The sequence below is a fragment of the Rutidosis leptorrhynchoides genome, chromosome 3, assembly GCF_046630445.1.
Source record: "Rutidosis leptorrhynchoides isolate AG116_Rl617_1_P2 chromosome 3, CSIRO_AGI_Rlap_v1, whole genome shotgun sequence".
Taxonomy (NCBI): Eukaryota; Viridiplantae; Streptophyta; class Magnoliopsida; order Asterales; family Asteraceae; genus Rutidosis; species Rutidosis leptorrhynchoides.
The window spans coordinates 349,347,450-349,366,108 of NC_092335.1; positions in this window are offsets into that span (position 1 = coordinate 349,347,450).

Here is an 18,659-nt window from a genome sequence, read left to right on the forward strand (position 1 = left end):
CAGGAAGAAGCTGAAGAACGTGTCTTCAGTAAAGTTGAATGCAGCATGCTCAGCAGTAGCTACATACAAGCTTCCCGAGAAGCTTGAGGATCCTGGACGTTTCACCATCCCTTGTTTACTTGGTAACTTGGATTCTATGAGGTTGTGGCAGATTTGGGGGCTAGCATAAATTTAATGCCTTATTCTATTTATCTAAAGCTAGACCACAAGGAGTTAAAACCCACGCATATGGCTATTCAGCTACCTGACCACTCTCTTAAATTCCCTCGTGGAATCATAGAGGATATGCTAGTTAAGACCTGGTCATTGGTTTTCACGGCTGATTTTGTGGTGTTGGATATTGAGGTGGATGAAAGGATTCCACTTTTTTTGGGTTGGCCGTTTTAGAATACTGCTAGATGTATCATCGATGTTTATGGCCAACAATTGACCTTTAGGATAGATGACTTGAGTGCAACATTCTCAATCGACCATGTTTTAAAATACCCTGCTTATACCGATGATACATGTTATTTTCTTAACACTGCAGATGTCCAGTCTGAGTTTTTGCAGGAATTCCTAGAGTTACAGGGTTCAGGAGAATGTTCTTTGGTTAAAATTAATGAGGAGTTGCATGTTAAAGAGGTGGATATTTTTACCACCTTGATGGAAGACGGCTATGAGCCGACTGAGGAAGAGTTCAAGGAACTCGACTGTGATGCTGATTATCGGAGCAAGTCCTCCATTAAAGAACCTCCAGAGTTAGAATTGAAGCCACTTCCAGATCATTTGGAATATGCTTATTTGCAGGAAGAATCTAAGCTCCCGGTAATTATTTCCTCCTCTCTTACTACAGGTCAGAAATTTGAGCTTGTAACCATGCTGAAGGCCCATAAACCGGCCATTGCGTGGAAGATTCATGACATCAATGGTATTAGTCCCTCCTATAGTACTGAACCCACAAAATCCTAATGGAGGATAACTCCAACCTTGTGGTGTAACGCCAAAGAAGGTTGAACCCTCACATGCAAGATGTCATGAAGAAAGAGATTATCAAGCTTCTTGATGCACGTCCTATTTACCCGATTTTTGACAGTCCGTGGATAAGCCCGGTACACTGCGTACCTACGAAATGTGGTATGACTGTTACCACCAATAATAAAAACGAGTTAATTTCCACTTGGACTGTCACGGGGTGGCGTGTTTGTATTTACTACCGAAATTTGAACGACGCCACACGTAAAGAACATTTTCCGTTACCTTTCAAGGATCAAATGCTAGAGAGGTTAGCGGGGAACCGCTTCTAATGTTTTCTTGACGGTTTTTCGGGCTACTTCCAAATTCCTATCTTGCCCGAGGACCAAGAGAAAACCACTTTCACGTGCCCATATGGCACATTCTCATACCGTCACATGCCCTTTGGCCTTTGTAATGCTCCGGCCACTTTTCAAAGGTGCATGATGGCCATATTCCATGATATGATAGAAGATTGCATGGAGGTGTTCATGGATGACTTTTCGGTGACACTTTTGATCCATGCCTTCTTAACTTAGAAAGGATGTTGGTAAGGTGTGAAAAGTCTAATATTGTGCCCAACTAAGAAAAGTGCCATTTCTTGGTACAAGAGGGCATATTCCTCGGGCACAAGATCTCTAAGAATGGTATTGAGGTGGATCCCGTGAAGGTAACTGCTATTAAAAACCTTCCACCACCTACCAACGTCAAGGGTGTTCAGAGTTTTCTCGGGCACACCGGTTTTTACCGGCGATTCATAAAGGATTTTTCCAAAATCGCTAACCCAAAGAACAAACTCCTCGAAAAGGACACACCTTGGGACTTCTCCAAAGAGTGTCAAAAGGCATTCAAATTCTTAAGAAGAATCTCATAAATGCACCTATCATAATTGCTCCGAAATGGTCTCTTCTGTTCGAGCTTATGTGTGATGCATCCGATTTTGCTGTTGGCGCTGTTTTGGTCCAAAGGGTTGAGAAACATTTCCGACCCGTCTATTATGCAAGTAAGACCTTGCAAGGAGAACAGTTGAACTAAACTACTAATGAAAAAGAGCTCCTTGCTGTGGTATTTGCATTCGATAAGTTCCGGTCCTATCTAGTCTTATAAAAGACTATTGTTTTTACGGACCACTCGGATTTGAAGTACCTCTTTTCTAAACCAGACTCCAAACCTCGATTGCTTAGATGGATCTTTCTTTTGTAAGAATTCAATATCGAGATCCGGGAAAAGAAGGGTGCCGAGAATCTTGCGGTCGACCACTTATCTAGGTTTGAGAATCCAAATCTTGATGTCCTTCATGAGTCGAGTATTCACAATGAGTTTCCCGATGAGTATCTCATGAAGATGGACAAGGTGAAAAAAGGGTGGATATTGCTAATTACCTTATCGGGAAATTCTTGGAAAAAGGGTGGTCACATCAAAAGAGAAAAAATTCTTTAGTGACCTCAAATACTATTTCTAGGAAGATCTTTATCTTTTTAGGCGGTGTCCCGATGGGATGATCCACCGGTGTGTTTCCGGAGAGGAATGCATGCGAATTCTTATCCAGTGTCATCATGGACCTACGGGTGGGCATTATGGTCCCCAAGTCAAAGGGCGAAAAGTCTTTGAGACCGGTTTTTATTGGCCTACTATCTTCTAGGATTCCTACCACATATGTCAATCGTGCGATTCATGTTAATGATCAGTTCAAATCACCCAACGAGATGAGATGCCTCAAAATGTCATCCAAGTACGCAAAGTTTTTAATATATTGGGGATTGACTTCATGGGCCCGTTTTCGAAATCTAATAATAAGCTCTACATTCTTGTTGTCATCGATTACATATCCAAATGGGTCAAAGTGCAAGCTTTGACTACAAATGATGCGCGAGTTGTAGTTTCGTTTCTTAAACAACTCTTTTCTCAGTTTGGTACCCCGAAAGCTTTGGTTAGTGATCGGGGAACTCACTTTTGCAATGCCCAACTTAAAAAGGTGTTGAAGCGATATGGGGTAACCCATAAAGTTTCTATATCCTACTATCCTCAAAAGAATGGGCAAGTCGAAAACACCAACCGAGCATTAAAACGAATTCTTGAGAAAACGGTTGGATTTAATCCAAAGGAGTGGTTATTTAAGCTTGATGATGCCTTATGGGCATTTAGAACGGCTTACAAAACGCCAACCGAAACCACTCCATTCTGTTTACTCTTTAGAAAGGCATGTCATCTCCCCGTGGAGATTTAGCACAAAACTTTTTGGGCTCTTAAAATGTGCAATCTTTATCTTAAAGAGGCGGGACGCCTCCGTTTGAGCCAATTGAATGAGTTGGACGAGTTAAGGCTAGAGGCCTATGACAACTCGATGATGTGTAAGAAGAGGACGAAGAAGTGGCACAATAGTCGTTTAAAAGATCCGAAAGAATTCAAGGAAGGGGATCATGTTCTTCTTTTCAACTTGAGGTTAAAGTTGTTTCCCAGATAGTTGAAATCGAAATGGTCGGGACCATTTGTGGTGAGGAAAGTCTATCCTCACGGGGCGATGTACTTGGTAAACTCGGAAGGGGAGGAGTTTAAGGTGAATGGCCAACCGGTTAGGCACTATGTGGATGGTTTGAAGGAGGTTGAAGATGAGGTTAAACTCATCTTTAACGACAACAACGCCTAAATTTGAAGTTAACGTTATTTTTGTAGAGTTTGTATATTTTCTTTTATATAATTATGTATATTTGCTTGGGAGAAACCTGCATTATGATCATCGGGTAGTTGCGAGTTTGATCTAAAAGTTGTGGACTTGAGTTTTTGAAAAGAAATTTTTTTTGACCAAACAGAGATAGACGCGTCGCGGCCTTGGGGGGTGCGGCGCGGCTCCACATGTATTTGAAAACATGCATTTTTGAAAGTAATTGTAACCATCATCCATCAGATATAGGCGTGTCGCGGCCAAATGGGATCGCGACGCGGCTCGTAGTTAAAAACGGTTACAGTAGGTTTTGTTGAAAGTGGCATCTGGGAACACAAATAGACGCGGCGCGCCTATGGGAGGCCGCGGCGCGGGCTAACTGCATCCCCGCTTTTTCTGTCGGGTAATTTTATTAAAGGAAAATGGGTGATATGGTAGCGTGGGGGTACGTGATAGTACTATATTTTACTACGAAATACGTTACAAATTACACAAGTTTTAATTATTTATTTACAGATGGGATATACCTAAACCTTGCTACAACACTATAGGCAGTGTACCTAATCGTAGAGTAGTATAGTTTTTAGTAAGTCCGGTTCGTTCCACAGGGAGCTGGCTTATTTCACACTATATTTTAATTAACTATATTTGTACAAAATATATATAATTATATATAATAATATATAAAAGGGGGTTTTACCGTTTAATGACCGGTTTGTCGATTTTATATTTTAAGCTAAGCGTAAAGTAAATGACGATATTTAACTAACAATATAAAATAAATAACAATAATTAAAATGACAATAAATAAAAGTACGAGGAAAAATGAAATAAAATATATTATGCTTATTTAAACTTCCGTAATCATGATGTTTGACGTGTTGATTTTAGTTTTATGCCCATGGGTTAATTGTCCTTTGTCCTGGATTATTTAATATGTCCGTCTGGTTTTGTCCATAACAGTCCATAGGTCATAAATTTGAAGTGCGAGTGTCCTCGTCAAATTATCCTTATACCCGAAGTCAAATATTCCAACTAATTGGGGACTTAAACTGTAACAAGGTTTTAATACTTTGTTTAATAATTACACCAGGTTATCGACTGCGTGTAACCTAAGGTTTTAATACTTTGTTATCAATTATGCCAAGTATCCTTGTACATAATTTCACCCATGTTTTAATAATTCCATAGACTATTAATCCATTCCCGTATCCGGTTAAATGAATGATTATTCGTACATATAAATATCCCGTTCATCGTGTCTGATCGAGTGTATGTGGTTATTTATAGGTACGTCCAATTGTAAATCTTTATATTAAAATTAACAAACTATCATTTAGTTAAACAAATATAAAGCCCATTAATAGCCCATAGTCTAATTTCCACAAGTGTCGTTCTTTTGTCCAAACCCCAATTATGGTACAAAGCCCAATTACCCCGTCTTTAATATTTAGTCCAACATCATGATTACTTTGGCTCAAATAAGCATAATAATAACTTAAGTACGAGACATTAATTTAAAAGGGAGAACATAACTTACATTGAGTATTTATCGCGTAGTGTTACACGGACAGAATTTCAACTTCAAAAACCCGTAAAAATAACTTTTACATAACCCGAACTAATCTAATATAAAACTACCCTATACTATATATATATATATATATATATATATATATATATATATATATATATATATATATATATATATATATATATATATATATATATATATATTTATTACAGAGTATTATTATTATTATTTATTATATTTTTTTTTAAAACTGCAGAAGCTCGTGGCCTTTTATAGGCATTTTGGAATCTGGCTGCTCCGCGAGTCGTGGAGTTTTTGGCCTTCAAACTCCGCGAGTCGTGGAGTTTGATTTTTCAGCTCACATTTTTTGGATCTTAGCTTGTCGACATAATTTATATATAAATATAAAATATAAATAATTAATATAATTATTTATATATTATTTTATATTCTTGTACATAGTAGACTTGTAATTTTTAGTCCGTTGCGTCAGGCGTTGATAGTTGACTCATGTCCCGGTTCCGGATTTTCGAACGTCCTTTCGTATAATTTAATATCTTGTACTTTACGTTCCGCAACTTGTACTTTTGTCATTTTTAGACGTTTCTTATCAATAAATTGAACCACTTGGATTGTATCTTGTACATTTGAGCTTTTTGGTCATTTGCGTCTTCAAATCGTCGTTTTCGCCTTTTGTCTTCGCACTTATTTAATATAAACGATTACAACTTAAAATAGGACAATTACAACTAAATAATTTACATATTGGGAGGATATTGCTACTAAATATATGTTCATTTGGAGCACTATCAAATATCCCCACACTTGAAATTAAATCACACGAATCACTTCTTTATTCTTCACACTTTATACATCAGTGATTTTGATACGGTGGTGTAAACAATGGTAGTAACGATAGAACCATGGTTAAAGGTGGGTGTGTCATCCACAGTTGCCTCGGGTTTAGGTCAACGACACTTGCAATCAAATAGCCGATTTACTTTCGGTTTCCAAAGCAAAGTGCACATTTGAAAGGCGGTTTACAGTCCCACATGACTATGAAAATTTAGATCCGTTAGGAAATTGGATCTTTATGAAAACATTTGATCTTTTGAAAATTCAATCTAGCTTTTACCCTAGACAAGTTTTCCGGAATAACCCTTCACCGGTGTTTGCAAAATGTTTTTGTGGGTTTTGTGGGTTTCAGATTTGAAAATTTTAGCTCAAAGCTTATGGTTTTGTGTCACCCACTTTTTAACCTTGTATTAGGAAAGCAACACGTCCAGTATACTTGCTCCGTATATTACATTTCGGTAAACTACCGTCCGGTTGTAAAGGAAAGCATTGAACAAGTAACTGTTAAGGCAATGTCCCCTGACATGCTTTTAATTATGGTCTATAACGTGTCGAACGCAATTACTATCCTTTGTAGGAGCAATAGTAAAGCTCACCCTTATAATTTTTCGGTCTGGCACAAGGTCCTGTCTTCGACCATGCTATGCAACCACCGTTCTTACGGTTGACACTCGATTTGGTTCAGGTGACCTAATGAATTCCAGGTGAATTCCTAGGATTTTTCGTTCAATGGTAATGAACGCATTGAAAATGGGTTTTCAGAAAATAAATCGGTTTATAATTTTTGATCAAAATATTTTTTCGTTCAAGCTCGAGTTTAGATATCATTGAATTCCATGAGTTTTAATTCTCAATCTTTAAGGTCAATCTCAAGGATTGAGTAATATGAGGCTTAAAAGCTGATTTTTGATCTTTTAAGGAGATTATCCTTTCTGGAGATCTGATTCATTAGTCTGATCAAGCTAATTTGCACTGTGTCCTCCCCATTTTACAAGACAGATCCTCTCATGGTTAGGATAAGTCTGACCACTTGGCGACCCTGTTTTATGCTGAGGTCCGTGGATTTCCTGCTGATTTTAGAGATGACTTTTCTAGGTTTTTCGTCAACCTACAGCTGGTCTGGACGACAACTTCTTGACCTAAATCAAGAAGCGCGTGTCTTTTTCGGAAGACTTTACTTCCTTTTAAAGATGGAATTGATTCATCGTGTAAATCCATCTTTTCTTTTCTTTCATCGGGTAAAATAGTTAATTTAGTCCAAAACAAAAGCACCTGCAATAAACTTTACAGAAACATGTGCTAGATAGTTTTTAATTGAATAACTAGGTACATTCTCCCCACACTTAGTTTCTTTCTTTGCCTTTTTATTCTTAAATAAATAAATTCAAGCGTTTTAGGGTGTTTCTCAATTTATGTCCTTTCCGAGGTAACGATAATTTCGGTATTAACACCTAATTTTCACCGTTCATAAATATATATAAACATAATTTTAAATTCATTTAGTTGAAAATTTTTCAAATTTTCATAAAATTTGGCGTATAAACCCGAGAGAATTTATAACCCTTCCCCACACTTGAGATCATGCAATGCCCTCATTTGCATGAAATCAGACTCTAATTATAAATTCATGAGGGTGATTAGTGTAGAAAAGTGATTGAAAAAACCCAGTTTGTAATTACAAAGCTCGTCGAATGATAGATGGCGCGCCTCATCGTTCATTCCTTCTTGTTTTATCACACATGCTTTTTTTTTCTTTTCAAAAACGGCTGCTTTTCTGAACTGTTTACTAATATTTGAAAAAACGTCTTTTACCCTAATCATGCATTTTTATTAATGAGTTATGCACTAACTCGAACCCCTAATTTAACGTTAAGTGGGGTTAGACTTCCCCACACTTAGCTGACGACATGTGAAGTCGGTAGAATAAGTTCCACGAATTAGAATAGAAAGCCAGTTATTTACATCTCGGGTGGTGTATAATATATCAATGGGTTTAAAGTTTAGACTCTCCCGATCGTCACTACTTAATTCTTTTTTAAGTGTAACTTTTAGTAAATGGATATGTCTCTTTTCTGGTTCTTGGTCAAATGGATCGATATACACCGACATACATATTTCTATAGGGTGGACAATTCCTAACATTTCCTTCCGTTTATTCTCGGGATCAAAGATTTCACCTCTATTACCCAATTGGGTGAAATCCGAGGTGTCATTATCTATTACAGCTCGTAGTTCATTTTCGGTAGATGACTCGTCTATTGAGAATATTGGGTTGGAAGGTTGTGTAATGGTGAAGTTCGGTTTGGCCTCGGGGGTAAAATTTTCAACGTTATCATTTTCCCAAGAGTACCAATTTGTTACCCTTACTTCTTCTTCATCATCCATTGATGGATTGATGATTTCGTCGGTAGAGGCTAATGTGTCATTATGTTGTGAAATTGGTAAGACTGAATAAAAAGTATCATCGGGATAGTTGGTGATTTCGGAGCTCTCGAATTCATCAAAATTCGATGATATAAGATTTTCTTGTACAATACTCCTCAGATCAACAGGTGTGTAGTCTGATAGAGTTTCAGCTTGCCGGTTTACAAACTCTCTCATTTGTTCATTTTGAGCATTGAGTTCTTCGAGTTTGATTTTCATATTGTCTAATAAATTTTCAGACACATAATTTTCCTCTTCTACTGGTTGTTGAGTTTGGAAATATTCTTGGAAATAATCCCAATTTGAATTGTATTCTTCGTAATCATTCCATTCAGGTTCCGTGGGTGCGTAATTTTCCATAGGAACGTAATAATAACATTCCCATGTTGAGTGATAATCTCCACAGATTTCACAACCAGTTATTGTTTCGTCATTCATGATCCAAGATTGACCGAACGAATTGTCATCAACACCTATTTGAGAGTATTGATTTTGGATATCAAAAAGAGTTTCCATAGCCTTGTTTTCAAAATTTTCCATTTGATTGCGATGGCCAAATTTTAGCTACAATGTGGTGCATTTACTAATTATCCTATTAGTTATAAAAATAGAAAAACTTATATAAGTTATCCAATTAATAGACTTTTCTGCTTTTGCCCACGTTTTGAATAGCCAAAAGATGCAGCAGGGAGCTAGAACCCTTTAAATCGGAAGCTCACAACTCAGCCACTAACAAATCCAACTATTACTACGAAGCAGAAAATTGTCAACGTCCATTAATTTAACCACTTAAATAATTTTTCTTTCCGTTTGAGATATTAGATAAGAAATAGAGAAAATTTCTAAGTCCTAAAAACTAAAGCGTCGAGAAATAAGAAAGAAAAAGAATGCGCGTTGAAAAACGTCGAAAAATAAAAATAAGAAAATAGCGCGTCGTAACTTAAAAGTCTAAAAATTATATCTAGAAAGTTGCGCCTAAAGGTCTAAAGGTAAATGCAATTTTATTCAGAAAACGGCAATTACTTAAAGGCACTAAAATCTATTTAAAACTAAAGCGAAAAATTTTCCATTTTATAAAAGTATTAATTTATATATATATTTAATAATACTAATTAATATTTAAAATACAAATTAATTTAAAAACTAAAACTAAATATTAATATTAAATATAAACCTAATTAAGTTTTAATAATAATAATTAAATTATACTCGTAATAAATGCAAATTTAGGGTCCTAGGTGCGTCTGTCAAGGTGGCTCCGCGAGTCGTGGAGTTTTAAGCCTGCAAACTCCGCGAGTCGTGGAGTTTGAAAGACGTTTTTTTTTTATATTGTTTTTCTAAAATGATATATAAATATATTTATAGAAAAATAAATTAAAAATATGGCGTTTCGCCGAATCCCCGGCAGCGGCGCCAAAAACTTGATGTGGTAGCGTGGGGGTACGTGATAGTACTATATTTTACTACGAAATACGTTACAAATTACACAAGTTTTAATTATTTATTTACAGATGGGATATACCTAAATCTTGCTACAACACTATAGGCAGTGTAACTAATCGTAGAGTAGTATAGTTTTTAGTAAGTCCGGTTCGTTCCACAGGGAGCTGGCTTATTTCACACTATATTTTAATTAACTATATTTGTACAAAATATATATAATTATATATAATAATATATAAAAGGGGGTTTTACCGTTTAATGACCGGTTTGTCAATTTTATATTTTAAGCGAAGCGTAAAGTAAATGATGATATTTAACTAACAATATAAAATAAATAACAATAATTAAAATGACAATAAATAAAAGTACGAGGAAAAATGAAATAAAATATATTATGCTTATTTAAACTTCCGTAATCATGATGTTTGACGTGTTGATTTTAGTTTTATGCCCATGGGTTAATTGTCCTTTGTCCTGGATTATTTAATATGTCCGTCTGGTTTTTGTCCATAACAGTCCATCGGTCATAAATTTAAAGTGCGAGTGTCCTCGTCAAATTATCCTTATACCCGAAGTCAAATATTCCAACTAATTGGGGACTTAAACTGTAACAAGGTTTTAATACTTTGTTTAATAATTACACCAGGTTATCGACTGCGTGTAACCTAAGGTTTTAATACTTTGTTATCAATTATGCCAAGTGTCCTTGTACATAATTTCATCTCTATTTTAATAATTCCATAGACTATTAATACATTCCCGTATCCGGTTAAATGAACGATTATTCGTACATATAAATATCCCGCCCATCGTGTCCGATCGAGTGTATGTGGTTATTTATAGGTACGTCCAATTGTAAATCTTTATATTAAAAGTCACAAACTATCATTTAGTTAAACAAATATAAAGCCCATTAATAGCCCATAGTCTAATTTCCACAAGTGTCGTTCTTTTGTCCAAACTCCAATTATGGTACAAAGCCCAATTACCCCATCTTTAATATTTAGTCCAATATCATGATTACTTTGGCTCAAATAAGCATAATAATAACTTAAGTACGAGACATTAATTTAAAAAGGAGAACATAACTTACATTGAGTATTTATCGCGTAGTGTTACACGGATAGAATTTCGACTTCAAAAACCCATAAAAATAACTTTTACATAACCCGAACTAATCTAATATAAAACTACCCTATACTATATATATATATATATATATATATATATATATATATATATATATATATATATATATATATATATATATATATATATATTTATTTATTACAGAGTATTATTATTATTATTTATTATATTTTTTTTAAAAACTGCAGAAGCTCGTGGCCTTTTATAGGCATTTTGGAATCTGGCTGCTCCACGAGTCGTGGAGTTTTTGGCCTTCAAACTCCGCGAGTCGTGGAGTTTGATTTTTCAGCTCACAATTTTTTGGATCTTAGCTTGTCGACATAATTTATATATAAATATAAAATATAAATAATTAATATAATTATTTATATATTATATTATATTCTTGTGCATAGTAGACTTGTAATTTTTAGTCCGTTGCGTCGGGCGTTGATAGTTGACTCATGTCCCGGTTCCGGATTTTCGAACGTCCTTTCGTATAATTTAATATCTTGTACTTTGCGTTCCGCAACTTGTACTTTTGTCATTTTTAGACGTTTCTTATCAATAAATTGAACCACTTGGATTGTATCTTGTACATTTGAGCTTTTTGGTCATTTGCGTCTTCAAATCGTCGTTTTTGCCTTTTGTCTTCGCACTTATTTAATATAAACGATTACAACTTAAAATAGGACAATTACAACTAAATAATTTACATATTGGGAGGATATTGCTACTAAATATATGTTCATTTGGAGCACTATCAATGGGTCAACCCGACGCATTGATTAAAACTGATGACTTTTATCATTATTTAGGGTTTTATGCAGTTTTTAACACACACTTCATCATTCCAACATATATACGCTTCCAATTTCTCTCTAAACCTTAATCTTTAATCTTTAATCTTTGCTTAGTTACTTCACCCAATCTCTAATTCGAGGCTAACAAGGTCCGATTTTATCTTTGTTTCTCTTTTTCTTACCTAATTACATGATCTTTGGTGTGGGGTTGTTGATTTTGGTCTTGTATGCTTAAATTCATCATGGGTTTTTTGTTAAATATGATTAGTATATATGAAATTCATGATCGTTTTGTGTTTTTGATACATATCTTTGATTCTAAGGTTCATGGTTGAGTTTAATTAGAATTAGACATGATTAATTAGGGAAAATTGGTTATGGGTTTTGTTTAAATTGTATATACTTGAATGATAAGTGTGGCATGCTTATGTTGAATTACTTTTGTATGTTACAATTGCCATGATATTGATACTATATTGAATTGATTGCTATGACTTAGTTGATTGTGAGATGTTAGTGTTGATTTTGGTGTTTGAAATCATCTTTCAATTATGTTGACTGGCTCGAGTGTTTTAAGTTTATGAAGAGATTCTAGTAATGTATGCTAATTGCTTAATTATTTGGAAAGATGATTTGGAATTATTAAGTTGATAGTGACATTGTCAAAGTTTTGACCCGAATGGTTTGATGCTCGTAATGATATGTTGACCAAGGTTGACTAATGCCTTAACATGATTTAATGTGATGATGTATGTGATATCATGACTTGGTTTTGTTTGATATTAGATTTAGTCGAGGTAGAAGTAGTTTTTGGTCAACGTGCGGATGAATGTGAACATGAACTAATCTCTAATGCTAATGGATATGTTTGTATTTTGTTTGTTGTTTGTTGTTTGTGTTTTCAGAGACATCGAATGCAACAACAACATGAACGAGAGGCGGAGGAGAGACGGACCAACCCGCTTAATTGGTTGCAAGCTATTCAAGATAATGGGAATTATGATAGGTCTTATGCATGAATTACCCGGCGAACAATTCGCTCAACCTAATTTTAGATTATTCGATGCTTAATGAAGCGACCCATCCTAATCCATAAGGACGAATACAGTAGCATATGGTTATATTGTGAGGTATTTGACCTCTAAATGATACATTTTACAAACATTGCATTCGTTTTGTAAAAGACAAACTTTCATTACATCAAAAGTAGACAGACATGCATACCATTTCATAATATATCCATACTATAAATGATTTAATAATAATCTTGTTGAACTCAATGACTCGAATGCAACGTCTTTTGAAATATGCCATGAATGACTTCAAGTAATATCTCTAAAATGAGCAGATGCACAGCGGAAGATTTCGTTAATACCTGAGAATAAACATGCTTTCAAGTGTCAACCAAAAGGTTGGTGAGTTCATAGGTTTATCATAACAATCATTTCAATAATTTTAATAGACCACAAGATTTAATTTTCATAGTAAACTGCAGGAACACTCATCTGCAAAAATTCATTCATATGGTGAACACCTGGTAACCGACATTAACAAAATGCATCTAGAATATCCCCAAATATACAGGTACACTCATCTGTATATAAAAATCGAAGTACTAAAGCATCCATAACCTGGATGGGACGTGTCAAAGTCCATAGATCTATCTTCAGGATTCACGTCAATTTGGAGGTCTGTTCCCAAATTCTTAGGCTACCAAGCTAAAAAGGGTGATATCCGGTATAATAATTCAGCCATAGAATATAGTTTCAAGTACTTGTGTCTATTTCGTAAAACAGTTATAAAAGCAGCGCATGTATTCTCAGTCCCAAATATATATATTGCAAAAGTATTTAAAAAGGGAGCAAATGAAACTCACAATACAATATTTTGTAGTAAAAATATGCATACGACGAACTAAACAATGCAGGGTTGGCCTCGGATTCACGAACCTATATTAGTTATATATATTAAAACATGTAATAATATTCAAACAAGTTTATTTACTAATATTAATATACTTGTTATCTTAATAATTTATATGCTATTTTATTAAGTAGTTTAATTATAACTATTTTATATATTTCAAATAATTAATTAATATTTATATATCAGATTCTTATTAGGGTACTTTAATTAAAATATATATAATGTATTAAAATTTATATATATGTTTATATTAAAATATATTTATATATTATATCTAACTTAAATAATAATAACATTTTGTTTTAAAAACAAGAGTATGTAATATTAATATAGTCATGATATATGTAGTAAATATATTTTTATATAAATATCTTTTGTTTAAAATAATAATTATAAATATACTAAAGTATTAATAATAGTATTAATAATTTAATAGTGATAAAACTAGTCATTTGATTTGTAGTACTAATAATAATGATCATAATAATATATTAAAAATAATGATAATAATGATACTTATAATAATAATGATAATACTAAAAATAATGATAATAATAATAATAATAATAATGATAATGGTAATAATAATAATAATAATAATAATAATAATAATAATAAGATAATAATAATAATAAATAAATAACTAAATAACTACCTCAAAGAAGTAGTCCTTAAAAAAAATGTCCAAGTCCGGGTTTGAACCCGCGACCTCTCGCTAACCCGATAACAACCTTAACCATTCCTCTGTCTGATACATCCTGATTTAATTTTTGGATTTAATCCTTTTAACCCATGTCTACTAACAGTCCATGTTCATCTCGGCCGAACAGCATGTAGTGGCCCAATTGTCCTTCAGCCCAACAGCATAACCCATTTATTTAGAGTCCAAAATCAAATGTTCGGCCCAGATATATGTGTTTGGATGTCGACAGGAGAAAAAGCAGGAAACAGGAATGAGAGAGTAATAGGGTTCGGTTTTCTTTTCTTTATTTATGTTTACTGTAACATCATCATACTTCATATCATAATAACCCATCTCTTGGCCCAATCATTAAAACAGAAAATAGATCATGATCCATTAACAAAACAACTAATAGATTAAATGGCCCAATATTGGTTAGCCCAATAGCCGAACTAGTTTAAGATTTTAGGATAAGTTAAGATAAAAAAAATTAGAAACCCTCGAGCCTTCCAGGTTACCCACAATATCCTCCACCGATATCATACTGCTATCATCCTTCTCCTTGATACAACAGCAACAGAAAAAAATCACGTGTAGCAGTAGCCGTAGCATCGTTATCAACATTTAATCATCACCTTCCTTGTTATATTACTCGAATTAGAAATAGAAACAGAAAGCGTATAGCAACAGTAACGGAAACAAAAGTTTTGATGCAGTAGCGTAACATTAATGAAGCGGGTTGTTTTCATGGTAGTGAGAGTGGAGGTCACGGTGGTTTGTGATTTCTAAGAGGATAGAGATAGAGAGGATGGAGAGTGATGGGTTTAGGTTGTTGTGGTTGTGATTAGGGTAGTCATATAGAACGGTAGCAGGTTTACTCATCATCTTTTCTCTCTCTGTTCATCACCATCATTCTTGTCGTCGATGTAGTAGTAAACAGAAGTAGGTGTGACATCGAATAACAGTGAGTTATGGTCATAATTATAATCACCATAATTTCACCCGTTACCATCATAGTCACGTATATCATTCCAATAATTAAATCAGTCGGTATTTTGTTTTATTGCAACATGGAACTATTCTTATTAAAATAACAAAAGATGGAACAAAAGAGGTGACATCCTTTGCTTTGTTAATGGTCGACAATATGAAGCCCACAAGTTTGACAATTGCAATGATGATTTCTTGATCACTTTTGCTTGTCGACAAAACCCAATAATTAAGTGGCATAGTTTCTTTCTTCTTTTACAACAGCCAAACTAAGTAGGAGCATCGAACCAGGAAATAAAACAGAAAAATAAGCGGTGTTTTGGGTTGGTTTTGCGATGGTTGTGTCCGGAACAGAAACAGTAACTTGCAGCAGGTTACAAGCAAGAGTTTGAGAAAGAAAAGAAAAAAAAATGAAACTTGCAGCAGTAAAAATAGGTGGCAAGTGGCGTTTGTGATGGTTTCTCAGTTGAACAGTAACAGAAGTATAGCGGCAGTAGTGGTTTCGAGATGGTGATTTGGTTGTTAATGGTTGTAGCAGGTTCTCAGTCCCAAGTTTTAAGAGGGGAATAGAGAAAAATGGTGGTTGTAGGTGATTTACAAGGGTGGTGGTTTGGGTCTGGATTGCTCGTACAGAAACATAAAACAGCAGTGAACAATGAACAGTAATGGATTAAAAGTTGGTGGTTTTGTGGTCTGATTCGTTAACTGTAGTAATAAAAAAAAATGATTCGGCTAGTTGGTGATTGAGGGTAAGTTCACGAAGGTTATGAAAATAGTGGAAGGTGGGGGTTAATCAATGGTGAAGGTGGTGAGTTTATTGGTGACACGGTTTCATTGGTGTTGTTGGCCAGAGGTGACGGCTCTAGGTGATGCTCATGATGGCGGTGGAAGTGGCGGGTGAAGGGTGGTGATTGGTGATAGTTTGATGGTAGCCGAAGTGGTACAGGGACGGTTTGTCAAGGAAGAAGAATAGGGTGTTTGAGATGGTATATCATATTATGCCTATCCTATGTATATATAAATATAGATATAAGATAAAGTAATAGATATAGTACAAATATAATATAATGTATCAACAATTAAATGTGCCCAATTAACACATCCAATTATATTTACCGACACTTTATTACGGATAGTGTATCGTACCTCGTGGGTAAACAGTGGCGGATAAAAGTATTCGGAAAAATTCTAAATTTTTAAATTAACTATATTTATTTATTTCGGCCTTTTAGGGTGTAAAATCAATCAATAAAAAGTTGATTGATTATAGGCGCTCAATCCCAAGTAAAATATAATAAGTGTAAAAATTTAACAAATAGCTCATAAATATATATATAATAAGCCTATAAATTAAATAACTCATTTTCGAGTCACCGTTTATTTTTAAAAATCATATAAGTTTGAATTTAACTTGTTTAATATCGATCGGAACATCGAACGACTATTATAATCATTTAATATTTATTTTTAATATACTTTATTTATATATAGTTATGTTGTAAATAATAATTATTATAATATTCTATTTTTATTTTATTTTACATTATTCATTTTAATAACAACAACATATAATATTTCAAATTATATTTTCAATTACCATTTATATATATATATATATATATATATATATATATATATATATATATATATATATATATATATATATATATATATATATATATATATATATACACATATCTATTTACAATTAATTGTTCATGAATCGTCGAGAGCAGTCGAGGTTTAATCAATGTAAGAAAACAGTTCAAAATTTTTGAGACTTAACCTACAGACTTTGCTTATCGTGTCAAAAATATGAAATCATATCGTGTGTTTGGTTCAAAATTAGTCAAAATTTTTCGGGTCGTGACACTTAATAAGGGACCCGCATCAATGCGGATGGACATTTCAAATATGTTGCTCGTAATCAAACAACCGGATAATGTAGGTATAAATGCATGGGAAAGAGCGTTTATGTGCACCGACGAAGTATATGAGGAATTGGTCTTTGAGTTTTACTCAACTTTAGACTACAATTTGAGAAGGGACCCTGATGATGAGGCGTTTTTAACTTTTCAGTTAGGAGGTGAAGATCAAGCGATGAGTAGGTTTCATTTGGCTCGCGCTTTGGATTTATACCCTACTATGAATGATAATGCTTTGAAGGCATATTTGGGTAAGACTGAGTTTTTTAGCGATAGTGATCTTGATGATTATTGGTATTGGCAGAGGCTAAGTGGTCAGAACCGATTCATTTCCAGCACATCCAAGGGGTCTGATTTGTCGAATAGGTTGGACCGAATTTTGTTTAAGCTAATTGTGTGTACTTTTTGCGCAAGAATAAATGGTAATGATAAGGTGAAGTCTCAGGATTTGTGGATTATCTACCAAATTAAAAATCATCGGTTCACCGATCTGTGTAATTTTATTGGTGATTATTTTTGAAACCAAGCAAATGAAGAGCAAGCGAGTAAGCCAATTTTGGGTGGACAATATGTCATAAAGATAGCCAGGTTTTTAGATATTGATTTCCGTCGGTGCATAGTGGTTCAAGATAAGATGAAGGTTTTTAGTTTGCAGTTCTACATCAATGAACGGTATGCTAAATGGGATGATAATAGAGTTGGATTAGATTATGTTGTGGATCCAGTTCCAGGTGAAGCGAGTGGTAGTGGAGTTACTCGAGAAGGTAACGACGGTGGTGATGATGAGGAGCCGGTAGCTCCAAATGTCCAGATGGGTAACAGCAATGGTACCCACCTCAGAGTGGACGAATATGGTTGAAGGTTTTAGGCAGATGAAACTACGTATGGGTCAGATGGTTTCGAGACAGGAACGTGTGGAAGAAGATTCTCGGGCCACTCGACACGATACTGACTGGATTGCTTATAGGTCGGATTGGTAACGGCACAATGATCGCCTTTTCTATTTCAACCCTGATCATTACTATGGTACTACTTCTCAGCTGATTATAAACAATTCATACCGATTATAAACGATTCACAATAGTTGATTTCATTGCGAGGTATTTGACCTCTATATGATAAGTTTTACAAATATTGCATTCGTTTTTAAAAGACAAACTTTCATTACAACGAAAGTTGACAGATATGCATACCATTTCATAATATATCCAAACTATAAATGACTTAATAATAATCTTGTTTAACTCAACGACTCGAATGCAATGTCTTTTGAAATATGCCATGAACGACTCCA